The sequence below is a fragment of the Narcine bancroftii genome, chromosome 1, assembly GCF_036971445.1.
Source record: "Narcine bancroftii isolate sNarBan1 chromosome 1, sNarBan1.hap1, whole genome shotgun sequence".
Classification (NCBI taxonomy): Eukaryota; Metazoa; Chordata; class Chondrichthyes; order Torpediniformes; family Narcinidae; genus Narcine; species Narcine bancroftii.
Window position 1 is genome coordinate 329,315,342 of NC_091469.1, and position 23,771 is coordinate 329,339,112.

Here is a 23,771-nt window from a genome sequence, read left to right on the forward strand (position 1 = left end):
AAGCAAATCTGGTTGACTTTTTCTGTTTAAATTTCAGGTCAAGCACCACATCAAACGTCAACATTGAGACTTGTTTTTTTTGCTGCCAGCTGTGTTGTAGCCAACTACAATGCTGAACATAATTTACATTATGCATTAGTTGAATACACATTAGTGGAAAGTCTCACAAGGTCTAATTGGGTTATTTAATCGACACGTTGCATGTTCATGGAGTCACACCCAGGATCCATCAAAACATCCCGAGCAACAGTTGCGGCCACTGCAATGTTATAGCACCGATCTTCATAAGATGATGAGGTTCATTTGCAACCAAAATTAGTCACTCTGAGGCATAACTCTTAAAAGTCTGCAGCTGAAGGAAAATAGCAGGTCGGATTTTGACCCGTTTCCCCCACCCCCATAAACACCAACCTCCGACTACAAAAACATATCTGACTTTGAAACAAGTTTGACAGAAATGCAAACTTCAACAAAAGTTACTAGATCAACCAAATATTCCTGATACTGGTGAAATCTCTCGGCTTTGCTAACACACTTGCAGTTCCAACTGCAATTACGTGTCCGGAAAACTACCAGAGAAACTTTTGTTCAACGCGTGCTAGCTTTTCAAAACAAAACATTCTGTCCTCATCAACAACTTCGGAGTTCGCGATGTCTCACAAAGCCTTGCTTTGTTTGCCAATGTACTTGATATTTAAATCACAGAAAGAGGGATGGTCATGGTTGTACACAGTACATTACCTCTGGAGAAGAAGGAGAAATCCAAGAGGGGCAGAAAACTGCGTGGCTCCTACTTTAATGTGATTTTTTTTTGGTTTGGAAGCCAAACGGTACTTTGGAAAAACATATGTAGAAACACAAAGCTCCCTTTCAGCGGTTGTGGCTTTGCTGCAAACTGCACAGCGACAACGTCCAACCGGCAGCGCATCCGTGTCCGCAGCTCGGAATATGTAGCGACAACTTCCTGAAAGGCGGCGAGTTGTCCTTTTAAAACCAACAGAAACCACGTCGATCCTCCCTCTGTCCTCCACCCCGGGTGAGGGAGGAGTGGGGGATAATCCAGCAGGAAACTGAGCACATGACTTCCTCCTTTCTGTGAGTAATTTAACTAGTGGGGCTCTTCTGTTCCAATCCGTTACTGAGCTGGAGGGTTACGGTGCAATTGGTACCCTCCTCGATTACAGTGCATGGAAAAAGAGTTTTTTTAATGAACTATTTATGAAAGGGTGTTTGAAAGTAGTGGCCTGTTGTAGGTAAACGGAGGTATTCTGATGGATGAACTTTAAATAAGGAAGAAACATTCACCAAAATTAAACCTATCTTCATAAATAGGGGATCACCCAGGCATTGTTTAGGCGCACCCTTATCAGATATTTGTCATCTAAACCTCCCCTGCCTCTTTTCAATTCAAAACTACCATGTCTTCTCGCTTTCCCAGTTATGACAAAAGTTCTTCAGCCTGAACCTGATACGTTTGTTCCACTTTCCACAGATGTACGCCGTACTGTTTTGGCGTGGGATGAACTGTCGACAATTCAAAATTCCCAGAAGAATGAATCACGGTCTCTTTTATCTTGTAACTGGCAGAGAGAAACTGCAGAATGGGAGGAGGGAGGTGAAGGGGAGCAATCTCATCATCTCCTGAAAGATGACTGGGAGTACAAAATTGTCCAATTAATGGAAAATAATTATGGACTAAGCCCGCCTTTTGTATGCGAACAATGCCTTTTGTTTCGTCCACTGCACAACAGGGGGTCTCTGGTGACATAATGGCATGTGAACCAGAAGGCTGCTGTCGTCCCACGTCCTTCATGAGGGCAGTGGCCATCTGAAACAAGATACATAATTCCCTGAGAGTATCGTCACAGATCGATAGTCTTAAAGAGCGCTTCTAGCTCATTGGCCTTCAATATCAAGTTTTGAGTACAGAAGTAAAAACACCATGCTGGAGAAAAACTCAGCAGGTCAAACAGCTTACTTTATATATCAAAGGTAAAGTTACATAAACAGCAATCAAACCCCAAACGTTGGTTTTGCTATGTAAAGGACAAAGTTTGACCTGCTGAGTTTCTCCAGCATGGTGTGTTTACTTCAATTATAGAGTGTGCATACTCCTGTATTTGGGTCTAGGAGTTGGAATGTTATGGTAAAGTTGTACAAGACATTGGTGAGGCCAAATTTAGCTGAAGGACACACACAGGCTGTTGGTGACTTGCAGGTGAGGAACCCACACAGGCTGTTGACTGCTGGCAACTTGAGGTCAAAGGACTCACACTAGGCTGTGGGCTGCTAGAGACTGAATCATGAGAAATTGGATTTGAGGGCCCTGAGCACTGAAGACTTCTTCGCCATGATGAAGGGTTGGATCTGGGCTTGGATGATTTGAACCAAACTAGAGGCTGCAGAGGCTGTGGAAGCACTGGGGGAGAATCCATGGACACTCGCTGACTCTGGGGGGGACGACTCCATTTTATGCTAGTGGAGAACCTTTGTCAATCTCATGCAGACTAACGGCAATGCTGTATAATATTATATTTCTGTTTTATTACTCAACAATAATTAGTATTTGTAACTGGTATCACATTCTTTAAGGCTTCACCTGGAATGGTTGGAGGGAGAAGAGTGTGTCCAGGGTGTCCTGTGTCTTTCAGTATGGTGGCTGCCTTTCCTAATCACTGAAAGATGTAGTTGGACAATGTGGATGGGGGGAGGGGGGGGAAGAAAGTGTTATGTTCGCAGCTGCAGTCATTACTTTCTGTAGCTTCTTCTGATTTTGAGCAGAGCAGCTCCCAAACCATGCTGCAATGCCTCCTGCAAGTATGCTTTCAATAGTGTTCTTGAAGAAGGACATGCCGAACCTTCTAACTTTTAAAAAAATAGAGGTGTCCATCTGCTTTCTTTTGTTCAACGTCTTTATCCCAGGTCAAGACATTGGAGACACTTATTTCCTGAAGCTATCTATTCCTCCAGTTTCAATGCCATTCTTGTGGACAGGGGTGTGCACTCTGCCCCCTCTCCTAAAGTCAATGATCTGCTCTTTAGAGAGAGGTTATTATCTTAGCTCCATGCCTTTAGACTTCTGATCTCTTTCCTGTATTCTGTCATCTTATTATTTGATACTGTGACAGAGTATATAGCTATGTTTTTGGGAGATAAATTGGGAAAGGTTTGTTGGAGTAGGTCACATACAAACACTTTAAAACAGATCCTATTTGAAATACTGGAGCTCTGCCCCATGCTAGACATATCGGCCACACAGATTTTGCAAGAGCTTTGAAGAGTGCTCAAGAGACTTCACTCATAGATTGTTGTTTACAAAAGGCAACAGATGAAATAGCATGTCAGAGCAGCTGCCATCTGTTCTAAGAGGGTCATGTGATTTTGCAAGCAGAGAGAGTCAAACAGGGTTTCTCTCTGAGAGAGAGAGAGAGAGAGAGAGAGAGATACAGAGATCACTTGTACAGTGTTACAGCCAGCAAGAAGTAGCGGGGACTGGAACAGGACAAGCTGTCAAGTATGGAAATCCCCATTTGAAAGACGGTCTGGTGAAAGCCCTTGTGGTTAATGCAAGACGAGAGGGCTGTCTAATGTTTCACTTGGTATAAAAGAAACAAAAAGGAACTCTGTGGTGAGCTGAAAGAAAGATGTTATCATCTGGAGAACCCTGAAGGGGCAAGTTTCGTCAGCAAGACACTGGAGTGGCTGATGGAAGTACATCAGTTGTGGATGTCCTGGAACAACAAATCTCTCTCTGAAAACCGACAAGAACCTTACCTTTCAAGCACCAAAGCCTGGTGAACTTTATAATGTTAAATTCTGTGCACAGAATAAGAATTGCCTGCAACCAGTGAACTTGGAGGAATGAGAAGTGAGATTGGATTGTGAACCAAAGGACTTTTCTGAACTTACACACACATTACATATACCTGTGTTTAGAATTAGAACAGGGTTAAGTAAGTCAATAGAGATAAGTTAAAGATAACTAAAAGCAACTTATGTTTAAGTAACCATTTTCTTGGTGAATATCTATTGCTGCTGGGTTTATGGGTCCTCTGGGCTCGTAACAATACCCAGCTCACTACTGTGAGCAAATTTGAGGATGGAGTTGAAACAGTATTTAGCTGTACATTTGTGGTTGTAGAGAGTGTAAGGGAATGAGGACACAAATAGGGGACTGAGATGTGACATTTATATATTTGTGTTCAGACCTGAATGTGTTCGAACCCATAATTTTCTGACTCAGACACAAGTATCGCCACTGAGGTATGATTCACACCTAAAGAAGTGCAGAATGACACACCTAGAATGAGAGCCTTCTCATTTCCTTGTCAGTGTTTTGTTGCACCAGGAGGTAGATTTATTGTATAGCTCTTTACAAATGAATTGGGCTCAAATGTGAGCTGCTATCTAACAATGAAATACTTGGGTGCAGACTTGGAGATCGCTTCACTGAGCACCTTTGCTCTGTCTGCACCAGTGACAGAGACCACCCAGTAGCCAACCATTTCAGTTCTGTCATACTCCCATACTCACATGACTGTCCATGTACTATCCCACCAAGACCACCCATAAATTGGAGGAGGAATACCTAATTTTCCATCTGGGGCACCTCCAGCCAGATGGCATTAATATCGACTTTTCTAGTTTCTGCTAACCTTTTCTCCTCTTGCCCCTCCCTTTCCCTTGCCCCTTCCAGCTCTCCTCCCCTCTTCCCTCTATATTCACCCAAAAATTCCTCCTCCCCTTGCTCGCTGCTCTCCTCTCCCTCCCTTCTCTTCCTATCACCTCCTGCCTTTGCGAACACATCTCCCCCCCTACTCTTTTGTTCGGACGCCTGCCAACATTTTTCCATACCTTGATAAAAGACTCAAGCCCGAAACGTCAGTTATGTATATCCACCTTTGCTACATAAAACACACTGTTTGACCTGCTGAGTTTCTCTTGCATTGTGTTGTTAATTCAACTATGGTGTCTACAGATTTTCATGTTTTACAATGAAAATAACATTCTTCAGTCGAGGAAATGAGCAAATGAAATTGTGGCTTTTTAGTAGACCCCTACTTACGATAGGGTTCTGCTTCGGGACTCGCATCGTGAGTTGAAATGATCATAAGTTGAAACCATGGTGCCCTTTACCATTTTTAAAAAAATTTAAATTTAATTTAAAAGCTGAAAACCTTTTATACAACACAATTTAAACTGATAAAAAATTACTGCAATGCACACAACTGTTTTTTTATTTAAATTTTATTTAAACACTGAAAACCTTTATTATGACACAAATTAAACTGGAAAAAAAAATGAGCAGCGTATCGCAAGTGCGGGGAAACATCATAACTTGAAACAAAACGTTTCTGACTGTCATATCTTTGAAATGCTGCAAGTCAGGACATCATAAATCAGTGTCCATTTGTAGTAAACTGCTGTTGGAGATTTTTAAAATTACTTTTCTTTCTCTTCTATTTTCTATTGCCTGTCTCAATCTGATCTTTTGTCCCCCATCTTTCATTTCACTTTCTGATTTGACGTGTTTGTTCATCATTCCTGTTTATTTTTTTAATCCATAAATTTCCTTGGTCAAGGAGGTACGCTTTTTGGCTACATCCTTCACCAAAATCCTCGTTGTCTTACCCATCAAATCGCACAGGCAGTAATTCATACGGTCAGAAATGTTCTGAGAAGGGAAAATGAGAAGATGGTCTCTTCCAGACAATTCTGGCTACGATTGTACCTGAAGAAATACCTTGAAAACTGGGATAAGTGATACAAGAATGACCGCTTTACATGGCTACTATAACTGAAATCTCATGACTTAATATGCATTTTCAGATTAATTACTGATTACAAAAAACAGAATTAATCATTCTCTGCAGAGGGTGAAATAGGGCATGTCCTATTGATGGTCTGCTGCATTCTTCCTGAGTTTGTCACATCTGATGAGATGCTGTCATGTAGGTAAATAAACGAGTACATTTTTTTTCTTGTTCCATTGGTTAATTATACAAATTCTTTTGGATTCCTGCAGTGATGTCATTCAATCAAACACATCAAGCCCAATTTTATGCGCAATTAATGAAGAGTTAAACCAGCACTTAGCTGTGCAAAGTTTGATGATAATTATTCAAGCAATGGGAGTTGGTGAGTCAACATGAGATCCCATCTGAATGTGTGCAGCCATTCCTTTACAGCCCAGAAGGGAGAAGCCACTGAACTTAAATGAGCTAAATTAAATGAACCAACCATAACACAAAACTGTGTCTGAACATGTTTATTGAACCAAAACATCTTTATGCATAAACAAGAAAAAAGAGGGGAAGGAGAGGAGGGCACATTGACTCACCAACTCCCATTGCTTGAATAATAATCATCAAACTTTGCACAGGCAAGTGCTCATTTAACTCTTCATTATTCTTTACAATGTACGTTGGTTCGCCAACGTGAGAGTTTGTAGCTCAGTGGCTTATCTCTTTCGGGTGGTCCGACCAACCATAATCAGTTCAATGGGTCCATTTCCCATGGCCTTGTTCAATCTGCTGCATGTAGGACGGAAGCTGTGAAACTCAGCCCCTTTGAGTTTAAAGGTTTATTGTAGAACCTATTGAAGGTTCTATTGCTCCGTCCTGCCTGGTGAAGGATATTCCATATAGGAACCTCGGCCCTATTGGCTGCCGAGATTGCTGCCACTCTTGTTGAATGGGTCCAAAATTGAGAAATATCCACTCCAGCCACTCTCATAACCTCCCGCAGCCATCTAGCCAACGTCTGGGAGGTAGCCCGCAGATACAGTTTCTTATAGCATATAAAGAGGTATTTCTCATTTAGTCTAATATGTTTTGTATATACAACATATCTTTTTAAACAATCTAACATACATAATCTTTCATCTTCCCCGTAAGCATACAATGAAAATTCTGTCCCAAATCTCCCTTGCCTGTTATGTTTCAAAATATCTGTAACTTGAATACTTACACAATCCTCCTCCCAACGGATATAGTCCATATGAATGTGAGACAAAGTTTGTACCCTCTGGGTCAATGTCAAGGCCACCAGCATTATCATCTTATGGGACAGGCGACGTAAATCCAAACTGGAAGTTGGTGACAGTAGCCTGAGATAGTCCAAAACAATCTTTATGTCCCAAATAACCTTATATCAGGGTACCGGAGGACGCAAGTGAAACATTCCTTTTATAAATCTTTTGATCAGGGGGTGGTTCATCATCTCATGCTCAGAGCCCTGGAGTGTCAAGAAAGCAGCCAGTGCATTCTTTGCTGTATTCACCACACTGTAGCTGACCCCATGCATATAGAACATATCAATTAGAAAACTCAGTACGCCTCCAATAGAGGCTGACTATTCAATCAGTCCTATTTGTGCACAGTACTTTTTCCATTTCCCCACATAGGAGACATACTGTTTCTGAGTAGACTTTCTCCAAGATGCCCACAGGATGTCCAGAGTTCTAGGCTGCAGAGCATTTTTATTGATCCTCGCTCTCTGATCCTGTCACCTAACAGACTTAAGTGAGGCAATGGATGAGATATCTTTGACACCGGTTGGATTAGTGTGGTGTTACACCACCGGCCTACTGCAGGGGGCAACCTCTGTACCTGCAGGAGTGCAAGGGGACAGGACAACACCTGGCCGGCTGCCAATCAGACGGTCTGAATGGATCAAGCCCCACCCGGTCGGGTGTCAATCACCCTCCGGGATATAAGCCTGCGCTGGCCTCCTGAGGCCTCACACAGAGTTGCTGCACCCACAGCCTGGCTCTCTGGAAGTCTTTGGATTAAAGCCTGTTGGACAGTCTTTACCTTGTGTGTGTCTGATTCCGTCTAATAGCACACCACAATTAGCAGACCTCTATTTTTCATGAATATCAATGGAGATCCCACCATAAGCCTAAGGAATATGGGGGACCAACATTGGGAAGGCCAATTAGGCACTACCAGCAATCCCGAGGCACCGTCTTCCTGTATCTTATTCAGGCACTTCATCACCCAGGCGAAGGGGGGAAACGCATAAAAGTTCAATTTTGACCAGACTAGGGTAAAGGCGTCAATGGCCTCCGCTTGGGAATCTGGCAGCCAGGACATGAACCTCGAAACCTAGGGATTAAGCCTGGATGCAAACAAATCGATCTCCGGCATGGCAAAGGTGTCTGCTAGCAGTTTAAAATATTTCTTACCCAGAGTCCACTCAGTGCTATCATTGAATTTCCTGGACATCAGGTCCGCCTCTATGTTGATCCGACCCGACAGGTAGGCAGCAGTAAACCAAATGCTCCTCTGAATGCACCAGTGCCAAGTCTCAATGGCTAACTTGTTACAATAAGGAGATTTAAGACCTCCCATATTATTGAGGTAGGCCACAGCTGAAGTGTTATCTAACCTCAGCAGTACATGAATGTCAGCTTCCCTCGCACAGAAAGACTAGAAACTCCACTAGCATTTACAAATAATTGATGCCTGATTTAGAGGCCTCCCTGAGCTCTATCTCTGTCCATCTGCCCCCAGAAGAGACTTTCCGATTCAAGGCTCCCCAACCTTTGTCACTGGCATCTGACCTGATCTCCAGGTCCACCTTTCTGAGCTCAATCCTCACGCAAGCTCACGAGATATGGTCGATCCACTACACCAGGTTGGATCTGCCCTCATTAGTTAGCCTCATGGGCCTGTCAAAGTGACCCCTAGCTGCCTTAAGAGCTGATATTTTGTCCCTTTCAGGAACCTGTAATTCAGCAGCCCATGTTGTACTGCCAGGATTGCCGCCACCAGTTTCCCAATCAACCTGGCCATCTTATGGAGGGACAACATTCTGTCATGAGCCCTCTGCAGGTAGCCCTGATCTCTGCCACTTTATCCTCTGGCAGGGTAAGTCTCATGTCTTCTGTATCAATAATGAAACCAAGGAATTTTAACTTCTTGGTAGGCACCAACACTGATTTCTCGGGATGTATAAGAAACCCCACATGGCTTAATAATCTCGAGGAGGCTACTACTGCCCTTTTTGTTTCCTCGAACAATCTGCGCATGATAAGAGTATCGTCTAGGTAACCGATTACCATGTGCCCCTCTTTCCTGAGCTTGGCAAACACCGGCTTCAGTAACTCAGTAAATGCCCTGGGCATTTAGCTCAGCCCATTCGGCAAAGCCTTATATTGCCATAGCTCTCCCTTCCAGGAAAATTTAAAAAACTTCCTGTGCTGTGGACAGATCACGACTGAATAATATGCAGCTTGCAAATCTATTTAGACTATGAAATAGCCCTTACGTAACATAGGCAACACAGAATATATGTTATCCATTTTAAAATGCCCGTATAAGACATATTTGTTAAGATTCGATAGATCCAGTATCACTCTAGTGCTGCCACTTCTTTTGGGTCGTGTGAAGATGTTTGAGACAAACTCATGTTTTTCATGGCTACAACATTCAATAACATTTTTCCTTTTTAATGCCATGATTTCGGCATGTACAGCCTCCATCAGTTGCGGTCTCCTCATCAGAGGGGATTTCTGTGGATTAAATTCGATTTTATACCCCTTCACTGTTTGCCAAATAGAAGCATCAGTGGTAATATTACACCATCTATCACAGAATAGCGTTAATTGACCGCCAACCTTTAAAGCCTTGTAATCATCAAGAGTACTCAACTGTAAATGCTTAACGTTCACTTCCTTGACCCGCCTAGACTGTGGGCTGGTGCATTCAGGCCCACCTCCGTGAAGCACTTTGAGCGGGAAAATTCTGCTGCCGCTGTCTTCACGGAGGGTGTTACCCTAAAAAAGACCTACTGGCTGTAGCCGCTTGGAGTGGGAAACTGCCTCGGATAACACGTTTAAATTCTCCCCCGCATACCTGTGAAAGGGGTAAAACATAACAGGTTCTCTAGCCTGTGCTCTCGGACCTCTGACCGTGCCAGCTGCTGCCTTCTGCTGCCCATTCAAATCTTTCACCTATTTGCTGAGATGGTCACCAAATAGAAATTTCGTTACAGGGTGAGATGGTCTGCATAAATGAACATATCTTACATTTAGGTCGGGCTTGATCAGCTCCTTCCTGAAGGCATTCAGTTTATAGTTTGCATGGGAGTGTCTTGTTGGGTCTCCGATAAATCGTGTGAGAGCAACACCCAGTATATTCTCCTCCTGACTGGCCTGAGCAGTGTATGGGGATTTGGATGACTTGGCCTCCATTACCGGCCCTTCATCATCTTCCCATGTATAATCATAAATGTCCTCCTCCTGCTCTGATGGTGTAGGAAGCCTGTTCACCATGGCCGTCACCAGTTCCTCCAATTTGTCCAGACGACTTACAATTTAGTTGCTGGTGGAGACCTTTGCTCTCTGGCAGGCCTGACTCTCAGGCCCCGATCAAACGGGTGCCTGTCAGGCAGAGACTATGCCCTTCTTCAGGCTTTTTCTGGTTATTCTCGCCCATTGAATGGGTGGCTTCACTACATGATGTGTTAAGATTGGCTCAGGTCCTACCTGCTCTTGTGCGGGGTACCCCCCCTCACTGCCACTTGATATACTGAGGTCCAATTGTCTTACGCAGCTCACTTCATACAGCGACACAGCTGTATCACTTCTTGCTTTTGAGACCCTGATTTCCATGAAGTCTGGTGCAGCCAGACTTGCAGTGAAGGTAGATCTCTGTCGCATGATCTCACCCCAGCGGAGGTAGATTGGCATCGCTGCTATCATTTGCAAACCCCAACTTCAATGAAGCTAGGTCAGTGCAGCCAGCCTTGGGGCCACCTCCAATGAAGGTAGGCCACTGACACTTGATCCCACCCTCAACGGAGATAGATCGGCCTTGCTGCTCCTCAGCTGGGACACTGCACCCTGGCAGGCCTGCTGGATTTTTGGCGCTAACGAAGCGCTACCAGGGCTCTTCTTGGAGGCCTTCTTCCTCGGGCTCTTGCTGCCCTGCCTCTGCCCCAGCCCCTCATCGGGACCCGGGAACCTCCTGCCAATTGTCCCGGACCTTTTCAAGAACACCTCTGCCTCCAGAGGGCTACGTCAGGGTCTCCCCTCATCGGGACCCAGGAACCTCCCACCAGGAGTCTCAGAATTTTTACCACTCCCCTCCTTCACCAGAGGGCTCCCGGGGGGGTGGGGTTTGATTCCATTTTGTGATTCGCTCTCCTACGATATCCCTCAGGGCTCTGCACCTGCAGGTCCACTAATTTAGTGCTTTTTTTGGGATCGCTCTACTGCGATTTCCCCACTGATTCTGCATTTTTGCTCCCGCGCCAAAGTCGATGGATGTAATGGCTGCGCATGCGCAGAAGGGATCTCACGTTGGCAAACCAACGTAGATTGTAAAGAATAATTCCCTTTTACTTTTAATGCATTTTAATCTTCAATATTTGTAAGGTTTACTATTTTATAAATCTTATTCAAGTGCCATTTAGCGCATATACATGCTGCCACAAAACAATACATTTCTTGACACGTTCATGACAATAAATTCGGATTCAAATTCTAATTTGATTCTTTCCAACTGAATAGCATAGCATGGCTGCCTATTGTCTCAGGACATTTTTGTCTTGTACTGAACTTGTACACAGTTACCCTAAACCAACCACCTGAAGTCTATCCTAAGTGTCAGTTTCTTTAACATGTTTTCTACCAGTGTTAACCTGAGGGCATTCGATCTACTCTGAATGAATTTCAACTCATGTTTCCTTAAACTCCCCAAGGCTTAACTTTTTCTCAGCAGCAATAAGATGGATTTAGGTACGGCAGGACATATGTAAATACTGTGGAAAAAGCGATTTGGGGGAGGCTCCAGGCAAGGTAGGCACAAAGTTTCAGAAACACCAAGGACCCAATACAAAAATTATTAATTCTCTTCTTGCCGTTTTGTAGATCTCTTGCAGAGTATTGTTTCTCTGGTAACAACTATGGCAAAAGGGATGAACAGGAAGAAATTTTTCAGTTACTGGATCAATTAGAAGATTGAAAAATAGAAGACGGCCATTGCTCTGCTGCGTTTTTATGACAAGTGGCATTATGGCACCAGTCACCCCATCTCCAACAGATCCGGAGGGCACTACAATGCCTCTGGATATGAATGGGATGTTGGAGCAGACCTTTCGGACTGCTCTCTGAAAAATATGTATCGTTTGTCTGTGTGGGTTATGTCTGGTTGTGTGTCAGTGTGTTTTGCACCGAGGACCGGAGAACATTGTTTCGATGGGTTGCACTTGTACAATCAGATGATAATAAACTTAAACTTGAACTACAGCAGCGCCACCATTTTTTATTAATTAAACAGTGTGAATCTGATCTGCATTTTATCTGAGCATTCTTTCATTATTTCCCTGCTGGATGCCAGTGGTGTGTGATTGTACAACATTCTTGGAGAAATGGAGGGGGGTTTCAGTATTAAACTGGGGAATTGTCAAATCCCATAGTCTTTAATGTATGAAATCCTCTCAGCTATTCCTATGCATCTCATGAATTGAATTAGCTGGATATGTGAAACACGGAATTCTGCAGATGCTGCTATTGTAATAAAAACATCGAAATGCTGGAGAAACTAAGCAGGTCTCACAGAGTCCATAGGAGATAAAGATATAGAACTGAGGCCCTTCTTTTTTTTTTTTTTTTTTAAATTTTTTATTTTTCACACCATAAATAACTGAGGCCCTTCTTCAGGGTGAATATGTGAGAAAAGAATGACTCTCAAAAGGAAGTAAAAGTGAATCATTCTTTCAGTAACGCTGGCTGATTGCAAGTACATTGTTTGTCTTCAACACCTTTAAAAGAGGGTGAGGAGCGGCAGATAGTACTTGAGCAAGTAGGAAATGTTAGAACCCAGAACCTCAAATGCAGTTATCTCCAAATGATCAAATAATACATGGTAGTGCATGCAGACATAGGAAGGAAGTATCAGAGCAGTTGAATGCCTAGCAGGGGAGATGATGCTGGAGGGACAGTGTTAGATTCATTAGGGATTGGGATTATTTCTGGGAGAGGTAGAATTTCTTGATGCCATATGACAGACTGATGTGTTAGTGGCTCAAATACAACTAAATAGGTGTGATCTTACAGCCATTACAGAGACATAGGCCTTTTCAGATAGGGCAAAAGTCCAACTGTAAGGGCGGAGAACCTCCGCCAAAACGCATAACCATGTACCTTTCTGAATGTGCGGAAGCCGTCTCCGAGCCACATAACCCAACCCCTCTTGGAGAAGGATAATCAGCGGAGCTTGATCTGAATGTACAGCCACGCTAAGCAGCTGTTTATGGGTGGGCTGATGATGCCGTCAGCCCGTGACCCATCTCCCCACTCACCCCTCTTTCTCCAAGTCAGGTGCAGTGGGGCCAGCAGGGCAGCAGAAGCTGTCAGCAGAGGCCAGTGGGGCAGGCGGGGCAGTGGGAGCTGTCAGGGGGCAGCCAGTGTGGGCTGCAACAGCCTCACTGGGTCGCTTCAGTCTTCGGGGCCATTCTCCGTGGCTCAAAACATGGCAGAGTAATGGCTGTCTTCCCTATCCTTAATCCCCCATGCAGCTAAAACTGTTCTGGGAACCATAGAGCAGTTCCAGCTGCCTGGGGGATTATGGGTAGGGAAGATGGCCATTGCTCTGCCGCGTTTTTATGACGGGTGGCATTATGGCACCAGTCGCCCCATCTCCGATGGATCCGGAGGGCACTACGACGCCTCTGGATATGAATGGGACACTGGAGCAGACCTTTAGGGTTGCTGTCTGAAAGGTAAGTTTTTAGATTTCCATCATCTCTTGTAGCTGGCCTCAAGGCAGAGGTCTGACATGAAATGGCCTATAGTATCAAAGGTTGTGAACTGAATATTCAGGATTTTTGATATAAAGGAAGGAAAGGCAGATAGCCACAAATTAAGTGGGATGGCTCTTTTAATAATGGTTAAGAGTATTGCAGAGGTGAGGAATTTTACTTGCTCAGAAGGCCTAGATGTAGAATCAGTGAGAGTGAAGATGAGCATTGAAGGGTACAAAGTGACTAGTGGGGCTAGTATAGAGGACCATAATGATTTCTGTATTATAGAAAAGAGAATAAATCAAGAAACGGAGGAGAGGTAGTCATAACGTGGACAGAATACAAATTAAATTGAACATGAGAAACATGCTTCTGAAATTGGTGTCCTAAATTTAAAGGCATTTTTATGACAAGAGAGTAGGCTGGTAGACTGGAAAAATACACTAAAGAGTAATATTGTTGCAAAGGTGGCAGATACCTATCAAGACATTTTATCATTCTTAGTGAAGGAGCGGCAGGTTTAGCATAGAGGGAAGCACATTGTTATTGCTTCTTCAGATACCCAGGTTCAGATCCACCACTGTCTGTAAGGAGTTTGTATTGTTACAAGCCCAGAGGACCCATAAACCCAGCAGGAATAGATATTCACCAAGACAAATGGTTACTTAAACAAAAGTTACTTTTAGTTATATTTAAACATGAAAACAGAATCAAACTTTAACTTATCACTATTGACTTATTTAACCCAACTTAACCCCCTTCTAATTCTAAGCACATGTGTATGTAATATGTGTGTAAGTTCAGAAAGGTTCTTTGGTTCACAGTCCAATCTCACTTCTCACTCCTCCAAGTTCACTGGTTCCAGGCAATTCTTATACTGTACACAGAATTTAACATTTATAAAGTTCACCAGGCTTTGGTGCTTGAAAGGTAAATGGTTACCACTCAGGAAGGTTCTTGTCGGTTTTCAGAGAGATTTGTTGTTCCAGGACATCCACAACTGATATACTTCCATCAGCAACTTCAGTGTCTTTCTGACAAAACTTGCCCCTTCAGAGTTCTCCAGATGATAACTTCTTTCTTTCAGGTTACCATCAAGATCCTTTTTGTTTCTCTTATTCCAAGTGAAACATTAGTCCTCTCCTCTTGCATGAACCACAAGGGTTTTGACCAGGCTGTCTCCCGAAATGGCTTTCCACAAGCTTGTCAGCTTGTCCTCTTCCAGTCCCAGCTGCCTCCACTGGCTCTAAGTGATCTGTGTGTGTGTGTGTCTCTTCTCTCTCTCTGAGAGAAAGCCTGTTTGACTCTCTCTGCTTGCAAAGCTACATGACCCTCTTAGAACAACAAGTTATCTTCCTGACAATCTGCGGCTCCATCAAGATCTTTCATCTGTTGCCTTTTGTAAACAACAATCCATTAGTGAAGTCTTTTGAGCACTCTTCAAAGGTCGTACAAAAGCTCTGAGGCCCCGATATGTCTCACATGGGGCAGAGCTCCAGTATTTTAAATAAGATCTGTTTTAAAGTGCTTGTATGTAACCTACTCTAACAAACCTTTCCCAATTTATCTCCCAAAAACATATCTATATACTGTCACAGTATGTTCTCCCCATGTCCACATAGCTCCCAAGTTTTAAAGATGTATGGGGTGAGTAGGTTCACTAGTCACATGAGTGTATTTGGATTCTGTATGTTCTCCCCGTGTCTGCATGGGTTTTCACCGGCGGCTCCAGATTCCTCCCATTGTTCAAAAAGTACTGGGGGTTGTAGGTAATTGGGTTGATTTGGGTGGCATGTGTTCGTGCCCTGGAATGTCCTGTTACCGTGTTGTATGTCTAAATTTATATTTTTTAAAAATAATGAAAGGCTGTACAATCCGCCGCAGTCTGTAAGGAGTTTGCACATTCTCCCTGTGTCTGCGTGGGTTTCCTCCAGTGCTCTGGTTTCCTCCCACCCTCCAAAATGTAAAGGGGTTGTAGGTTAATTTGTGTGTAATTAGACGGCATGGGCTTCTACTGTGCTGTAAATAAAATTTAATTTAAAATTTAAAAATATTAAAAATATATCTAATGAAATTTAAAATTGTAATGAGTATATTTTTAAAAAGGCTCATGAAATTGCAAATATACAGTGCCCTTCATAATGCTTGGGACAATGACACTTTTTAAAAACTTTATTTGTCCCTGTGCTCTACGGTTTTAAATTTGTAATCAAACAATTCATGTGATTAAAGTGCACATTCCAATTTTATTCAAGTTATTTGTATATATTTAGGTTTGACGATGTAGATACTACAGAACATTTTATACATAGTCCCCTCATTTCAGGGCACCATAATGTTTGGGACGTTTTACTTTACAGGTGTTTGTGAGTTTTCAGGTATGTTTAATTGCAGGTATAGGAGAGCTTGGCTTGCTTCTAAGCTTTTGATCACCTTTGGTGTCTGTACTTGCCATTTTTCAACAGGAGGACCAGAGTTATGCCAATGAAAGTAAAAGAAGCCATTATGAGGCTGATAAACAAGAATAAAACTGCATGCGACATCGCCAAAACTTTAGATTACTAAAATCAACATGTGAGCTCAGTAATTGCAAAGGAACCGGCATTGCAAGGAAGACTTCCATTGCTGATGACAGACGAATTCTCATTATAATGAAGAAATATCCCTAAATGTATGTCCGACAGACCAGAAACACTCTTCAGGAGGCAGGTATGGAAATGTCAATGACTACTGTCCGCAGAAGATTTCATGAAACGAAGTACAGAAGCCTCACTGCAAGATGTGAATCACTAGATAGCCACAGAAAGGATGGCCAGAGAGAAATGTAAGCAAAGAATATGTGCAAACAAACTGACTGTGCAATGCAGAAAAAAAATATTCAATAAGTAATAAACAAAATAAGAGTCCTGATTGAGTTTATTGTTGAGGAGTCTGATGGTGGAGGGGTAGCAGCTGTTCCTGAACCTGGTGGTGTGAGTCTTGTGGCACCTGTACCTCTTTCCTGATGGCAGCAGTGGGAACAGAGCATGTGCTGGGTGGTGTGGATCCTTGATGACAGTATTGGGAACAGAGCATGAGCTGGGTGGTTTGGATCCTTGATGGCAACAGTGGGAACAGAGCATGTGCTGGGTGGTGTGGATCCTTGACAGCAACAGCGAGATCAGAGCATGTCCTGAGTGGTATGGATCCTTGATGGTAGCAGTGGGAACAGAGCATGTGCTGGGTAATGTGGAGCCTTGATGGCAGCAGTGGGAACAAAGCATATCCTGGGTGGTGTGGAGCCTTGATGGCAGCAGTGGGAACAGAGCATGTGCTGGGTGGTGTGGAGCCTTGATGGCAACAGTGGGTACAGAGCACGTGCTGGGTGGTGTGGATCCTTGATGGAAGCAGCAAGACAGAGCATGTCCTGAGTGGTGTGGATCCTTGATGGTAGAGGTGGGAACAGAGCACGTGCTGGGTGGTGTGGAGCCCTGATGACAGCAGTGGGAACAGAGCACATGCTGGGTAGTGTGGAGCCTTGATGGCAGCAGTGGGAACAGAGCATGTCCTGGGTGGTGTGGAGCCTTGATGGCAGCAGTGGGAACAGAGCATGTCCTGGGTGGTGTGGAGCCTTGATGGTAGCAGTGGGAATAGAGCACATGCTGGGTAGTGTGGAGCCTTGATGGCAGCAGTGGGAACAGAGCATGTCCTGGGTGGTGTGGATCCTTGATGGCAGCAGTAGGAACAGAGCATGTGCTGGGTGGTGTGGATCCTTGATGACAGCATTGGGAGCAGAGCATGTCCTGAATGGTGTGGATCCTTGATGGCAGCAGTGGGAAGAGAGCATGTGCTGGGTGGTGTGGAGCCTTGATGGCAGCAGCAGGAACAGAGCACATCCTGGGTGGTGTGGAGCCTTGATGGCAGCAGTGGGAACAAAGCATGTCCTGGGTGGTGTGGAGCCTTGATGGCAGCAGTGGGAACAGAGCATGTGCTGGGTGGTGTGGAGCCTTGATGGCAGCAGTGGGAAAAGACCATGTCCTGGGTGGTGTGAAGCCTTATAGTAGCAGTGGGAACAGAGCATGTGCTGGGTGGTGTGGATCCTTGATGGCAACAGTGGGAACAGAGCATGTGCTGGCTGGTGTGGATCCTTGATGGCAGCAGTGAGAACAGAGCATGTCCTGAGTGGTGTGGATCCTTGATGGTAGCAGTGGGAACAGAGCATGTGCTGGGTGGTGTGGAGCCTTGATGGCAGCAGAGGGAACAGAGCATGTCCTGAGTGGTGTGGATCCTTGATGGCAGCAGTGTTCCATGTATTTTTTTCTTGTTTTCAATCATATTGGGACTCATTTATCTAATGTGTTTCATATCTTTTGGTACCCCTTATCAATAAAACTATGAACATCAGTTTTGAAACTTTCCAATGACCCAACGTCGACAATCTTTTGGGCAAGGGAATTCCGAATTTCCACCACTTGCGTGAAGTACCTGATGACATCAGCCTTGAATGGTGTTATTCTAATGTTAGGGTGTGTCCAACTGCTGTAAAAATCCCCTATCATACTTTCAAACAGATATATGCAAAATTATCAGCATTACACAATCTTATTTATAGACTTATAGATTCAAGATTCCTTTATTGTCATGTAATAATACAGAACGTAATACAGTTCGCTTCCCCTTATCCGAGATTTGGTTAACCGAAAACCATTTTCAGCAGCGAATTAACATCACAAGTTGAAAAAAATATTTCACCCAATATGCTCAGAGCTCAGGAAAGACAGTCGCTGAATGGCTGGATGCCAGCTCAACGAAGCAGGCTGGAATCTCGAGCCATCAGTGTGCGAATGGAGGAAGTCAGCGGGTCAGGCAGTGCATGGGGAGATTGTCTTCATTTCAGGTAACTCCGTCCCCTTTCTCTTTCCAGTTCTTCTTTACCCTCCGCTGTACTTTATTCTCCAGTGTCCCAGCGTCATTAAGGAGAGAGGCCTCCTGGGCAGGAGCGGGGACCTCAGGCTCCCGGACTGGATCGGCAATGGCAGTAGGGAGATGTCGGGGATAGGCGATGGCAATGGGGAAGTGTTGGGGATCAGCGACGGCTGATCTTCTGTTTTCTTCCATTCACTGATACGAGTTTTCTGCTGATGCCACTGGGCCGCTTAAAGCCATTATTCAGTTATCCAAAAAATCCAGTTAACCAAAAAACATCTGGTCCCAAGCTTTTCAAATAACCGGAAATGTACCGTATTACATAGAATTTTCTTCTGCCTGCCCTAAGGCAGACAAAGAGTCGGCATTAGTGTCACCCAGTAAGAGAGAAAAAGAATCAAAAGAGAGTCCCTTCAGAGAGACTGAGTGTGCGTGGATTCACCTCCAGCGCTTCCGCAGCAGCTGACTCCGATTTGATCCATTGGCAATGCCAGCTCCAGATCCAAACCTCCAACATGATCAGGAAGCCTTCAGTGCCCTCCTTGCCCTGGGCACCCTCTCGAATCCTGGCTCCGATACCTGGTCCCCATGAGCCAGCCTCCAGCAGCGCACATTCTGTGTGGGTCCTTCGACCCAAGTCAGCAAAAGTGTTTGTATGGGTCCCTAGCCGCTGAGCCCCTCGCTGGTTCACTGCCATAGTCACCTTCCCTGGAGGACCATCTTTGTATTGAGCACAAATGTTGTATCAGGATCTATGCAATAAATTGGCCTACAGAATGAAATTGGAAAGTTGCATAAATCTTGTTACAGATGATAAGATACATTGTATTTGCGGGGTCCTACTTAAAGTTTTATAGAAGTGTATTGTGCAAAGGGATGACCACATGGGTATGCAGGAAAACAGTTCTTGTTAATCTGAGACTCAATCCATCCCCATTAACTGCCCCAGGGCAGTTGAAAGCACTTATTTTAACTTTTAACATTACTCAGCAACACAATTAGACTTATATTAATTATATTCTCTTTTCGAAGGTTTATGAAGCTGTTACAACCCTCTGCGCCAAATACCTCAATGCTTGCCTCCAATTTTCAAACCTTACTGCTGGATTTATACAAAGTAGAACTGAAGGGAAAGATTTTCCCTTTTTCATATATAGAAAACCTGCAAAGTAATGAAACTAGGGCAGAAGGATCAGTTCTGCAGGACGCTGCTTTGCTGATGGAGCCTCATTAATAACAAGCTGCGATGTCATGTGATCATTTGGTAATATTTCCCTGTGAGTGACAAAACCTCCCTACAGTAATGCATCTGGGCAAAAATCCTTTCCAATCTTTTTTAATTAAAAAACCTCCCTTGTTGAAGGCAAAGTTCATCCCAAGCAGCACTGCCAGAAAGTCACTCCATAGCACTGTGTCCATTTTTTATCAGAGGACTTTTGCCTTAGACGTAGAGTCAATATAGCAGATGCCAACTTATAGAGCAATCTAACCAATCTGTATTCTAGCTCCATCCTCAGTCCTGCAAGTTTATTTCTCGAGGCCAGGCATTTTTAACCTTTTTTTTGGATATGGTCCCCTTCGGACTCTGCTTATAGTTTATGGGGCCCTTCCCTGGATAGCAGCTTAGCTGGTTTCTTCCGTTCTCCAACTGACTGCACAAAAAAAACATTAAAAATATTTTATCATTTCAGCCCATGTCCCCCCATTGAGAATGGCTGCTCTAAAGTACTGATTTAGTTTTGGTTGTTTCTCCTTCCACCAGTCACAGGCAACCTTGCTGGTCATTACCACTCACTTTGTATTGACATTCCTCTTTACATCCAATCTTTATTTCTTGCCTAAATTTTAAATATATCCTTGTAGCGGCCTGCAGCCTACTCCGCAGGCCGATACAGGAAATGGACGTCAAACGTGGCAATCGAACAGATGACATGTGAGCTGAGTGGCCTGTTACCATAGGCCGCAACAGCAGAGACTAAACCAGCCAATGGTCAGCAGCGGATTTCAGGGGGTCCAATCCGGGCCAGTGGATCACAAAGCAACCAATCCACGGCCAGAGATCACAAGCCATGCCCATGGTGGAGCAGATAGTCCAATAAACTCAGTGTTGACTGCACTCTTTTAGTGTGGGCCTCTTTCTTCAAGCAATAACCCTGAGCTATAATTGTAGTAAAGTTGCTATATCCTTTAGTTTTTGTACCATTGCCTTTCCTTTGTCTGCATTATCTGAAACATTCATAATCCTATGTACCTGTATGAAGTCTCCACTTGACAGTCTTTGTTCCAAGATTAACTCCAGACATCATTAACAAATTTTAAAATCTGATTTAAAAAAAAAGAAAATGCTGGAAATACTCAACAAGTCGGACAACATCTGTGGAAGAGAAACAGTTAAACGGTTCAAGACAACAACCCTTCAATGGAATTTTAATATATAAAGTATGCATAGACACCACTGCCGCCACTCTGCAGTCAGTAAAACAGCCATTTACCATGGCTCGTTTTTTTTTGTCGTTAAGCTTTTATTTTTAATCCAACCTGTTAATCCCTTTTCTGTTTCATAAAGCAGCCCCTCACGTAGTACTTTGTCAAACATTTTCTTGAGATACATTTATACATTCCTTCCATCAACCATCGCAATTATTTCAACAATATTTTCACTGAAGCTACCTTATCGCAATGCACCTTTCATTGATGCATCACAGCTTGGTATGGGAACAGCTCTACAGAAGATTGTAAAGAGTTGTGAATACAACTCAAAACATCACCCAAACTAACTTCCCCTCCACATCTATACCTCTTGCTGCCTAGGTACAACAGCCAACCCACTCGGGTCACACTTTTTTCTGTTGGGCAACTTCAAAACATTGATCTCCAAGTTCAAGGACAGTTTCTTTCTAGATTACTCTTTACTCTCATTACTAAAAAGTGCAGTATGTACTTGCAACAGGCGATCAGGTCTCTGGCACCAAGTCTGGTCCTGTGTCTAAGAAAGGAAGGGAGGAGAAAAGATGAGCTATAGTGATATGGGATTCCATAGTTAGAGAGACAGATAAGATGTTCTGTGGAAGAGATCAAGTATCCCAGATAGTATGTGTCACCCAGGGACTTCATTATGAAGTCCAGGGACCTAGATATCTTAGATTGAGTTCACAGCATTCTCAGGGGGGTAAGCAGCCAGATTTCATTGTCCATATAGAGACCAATGATGTAGGTAGGAAGAGTGAGGAGGTCCTGCAAGGAGAGTTCAGGGTGTTAGATGCTAGGTTGAATGACAGGACCTCCAGGGTTGTGATCTCAGAATTGATACCCATGCCACGTGCTAATGAGATTAGAAATAGAAAGATAATACAGCTTAACATGTGGCTAAAGACCTGGTGCAGGAGGGAGGGCTTCAGGTTTCTGGATCATTGCAATCTCTTCCAGGGAAGGTGGGATCTGTTCCAACAGGACAATTTGCATCTGAACTGGAGGGGGAACTAATATCCTTGTGGGAATGTTAGGTAGTGCTGCTCTAGAGGGTTTAAACTAGAAGGTATATGGGAACCAGATTGGCAGAGCAGATAGAGGAGTGGGGGAGTGAAAAGGTGATTTAAAAATTTTGTGCACCGTTAGAAGTCAACAGGTTGTACGTGGTGGAAATGTTCTCAGGTGTATCTATTTCATTGCAAGGAGTATTGTAGGAAAGGCAGACAGGTTAGAGCAAGGATTGGCATGTGGAATTATGACATTGTGGCCATCTGTGAAACTTGGTTTTAGGAGGGGCAGGACTGGCAGCTCAATGTTCCAGGGTTCTGTTAGTTTTAGATGCAATGGGAGGAGGGGTGGGGATGAAAGGGGGAGGAGTCGCATTGCTCGCCAGCGAAAATATCACAGCTGTGCTCAGGCAGGACTTAGCAAGACAGACCAGAGGGTTTGTCTACTGAGGCTATATGGGTGCAGCTGAGGAAAGGGAAATGTATGCCCACATACATGGGGTTGTATTATAGACCGCCCAGGAGAATTGGAGGAGAAAACCTGTAGAGAGATAAGAGACAGTTGCAGGAAACATGAGGTTGGGATACAGAAGATTATAATTTTCCACATATTGACTGGTTCTCCCATACTGTAAAGGGGCTGGATGGCTTGGAGTTTGTCAAATGTGTTAAGGAAAGTTTTCTAAATCAATATATAGATGTACCAAGTAGAAGAATGCAATACTAGATCTCCTATTAGGGAATGAGACAGGACAAGTGACAGAAGTAGTGTAGTGGAACATTTTGGGTCCAGTGATCATTAGTTTCAAATTAATTATGGAGAAAGATAAGTCTGACCCTCGGGTTGAGATTCAGACTGGAGGCCTATGACTAGTGGTGCACCTCAGGGATCCGTTCTAAGACCATTGTTGTTTGTCTGGATGATAATGTGGTAAATTGGATAGGCAAATTTACAGATTACACTAAGATTGGAGGTGTTGTGGACAGCAAAGAAGGTTTTCAAAGTTTGCAGAGGGATCTGGACCATCTGGAAAAATGGCTGAAAATGGCAGATGGAATTTAATGTGTGAGATGTTGCATTTTGGTAAGATAAACCAAGAAAGGACATACATGGTAACTGGTAGGCACTGAGGAGTGCTTAGAACAGAGGGATCTAGGAAATCAGATATATAATTCTCTGAAAGTGGCATCACAGGTGAATAGGTTGTAAAGAGAGCTTTTTACATATTGGCCTTCAAAAATCAAAGTATTGAGTACAGGAGTTGGTTGTTATGGTAAAGTTGCATAAGACATCAATGAAACCATATTTGGAGTATTGTGTGCAGTTTTGGTCATCTAACTGTTGGAAAGATATCAATAAGACAGAAAGAGTGTAGGGAAGATTTACTAGGATGTTGCCTGGACTTCAGCAACTGAGTTACAGGGAAAGGTTAAACAGGTTAGGACTTTATTCCCTGCAGCAAAGAAGAATGAAGGGAGATTTGATAGAGGTATTGAAAATTAGGACAGAGTAAATGTAGATAGGCTTTTTTCACCAAGAGTAGGTGGGATACAAACTAGAGGGCTAAAGATAAAAGGGAAAAGGTTTAGGGGGAACATGAGGGGGATCTTCTTCACACAGAGAGTGGTGGGAGTGTG

The 23,771-nt window shown here is 43.7% G+C and overlaps 1 protein-coding gene and 1 long non-coding RNA gene across 5 annotated transcripts in view; one reads left to right on the forward strand and one right to left on the reverse strand.

Moving 5' to 3' along the window:
- Nucleotides 1-23,771, reverse strand: part of LOC138748300 (E3 ubiquitin-protein ligase RNF144B-like) — a 157,367-nt gene that overhangs the window by 91,363 nt on the left and 42,233 nt on the right. For 3 of the 4 annotated variants that reach the window (XM_069908230.1, XM_069908244.1, XM_069908251.1), the window contains exon 1: nucleotides 742-1,692. The exons of the other annotated variant lie outside the window; for it this stretch is intronic. The gene's annotated coding sequence lies outside the window, so the exon portion shown is untranslated. Of the gene's footprint in view, nucleotides 1-741; nucleotides 1,693-23,771 lie in introns of those variants that run through there. 4 annotated transcript variants of the gene reach the window in all.
- On the forward strand, nucleotides 642-18,155 carry LOC138748322 (uncharacterized). The gene is made up of 2 exons (XR_011347932.1): nucleotides 642-1,095; nucleotides 16,218-18,155. It is a non-coding gene; the product is annotated as an uncharacterized lncRNA (long non-coding RNA).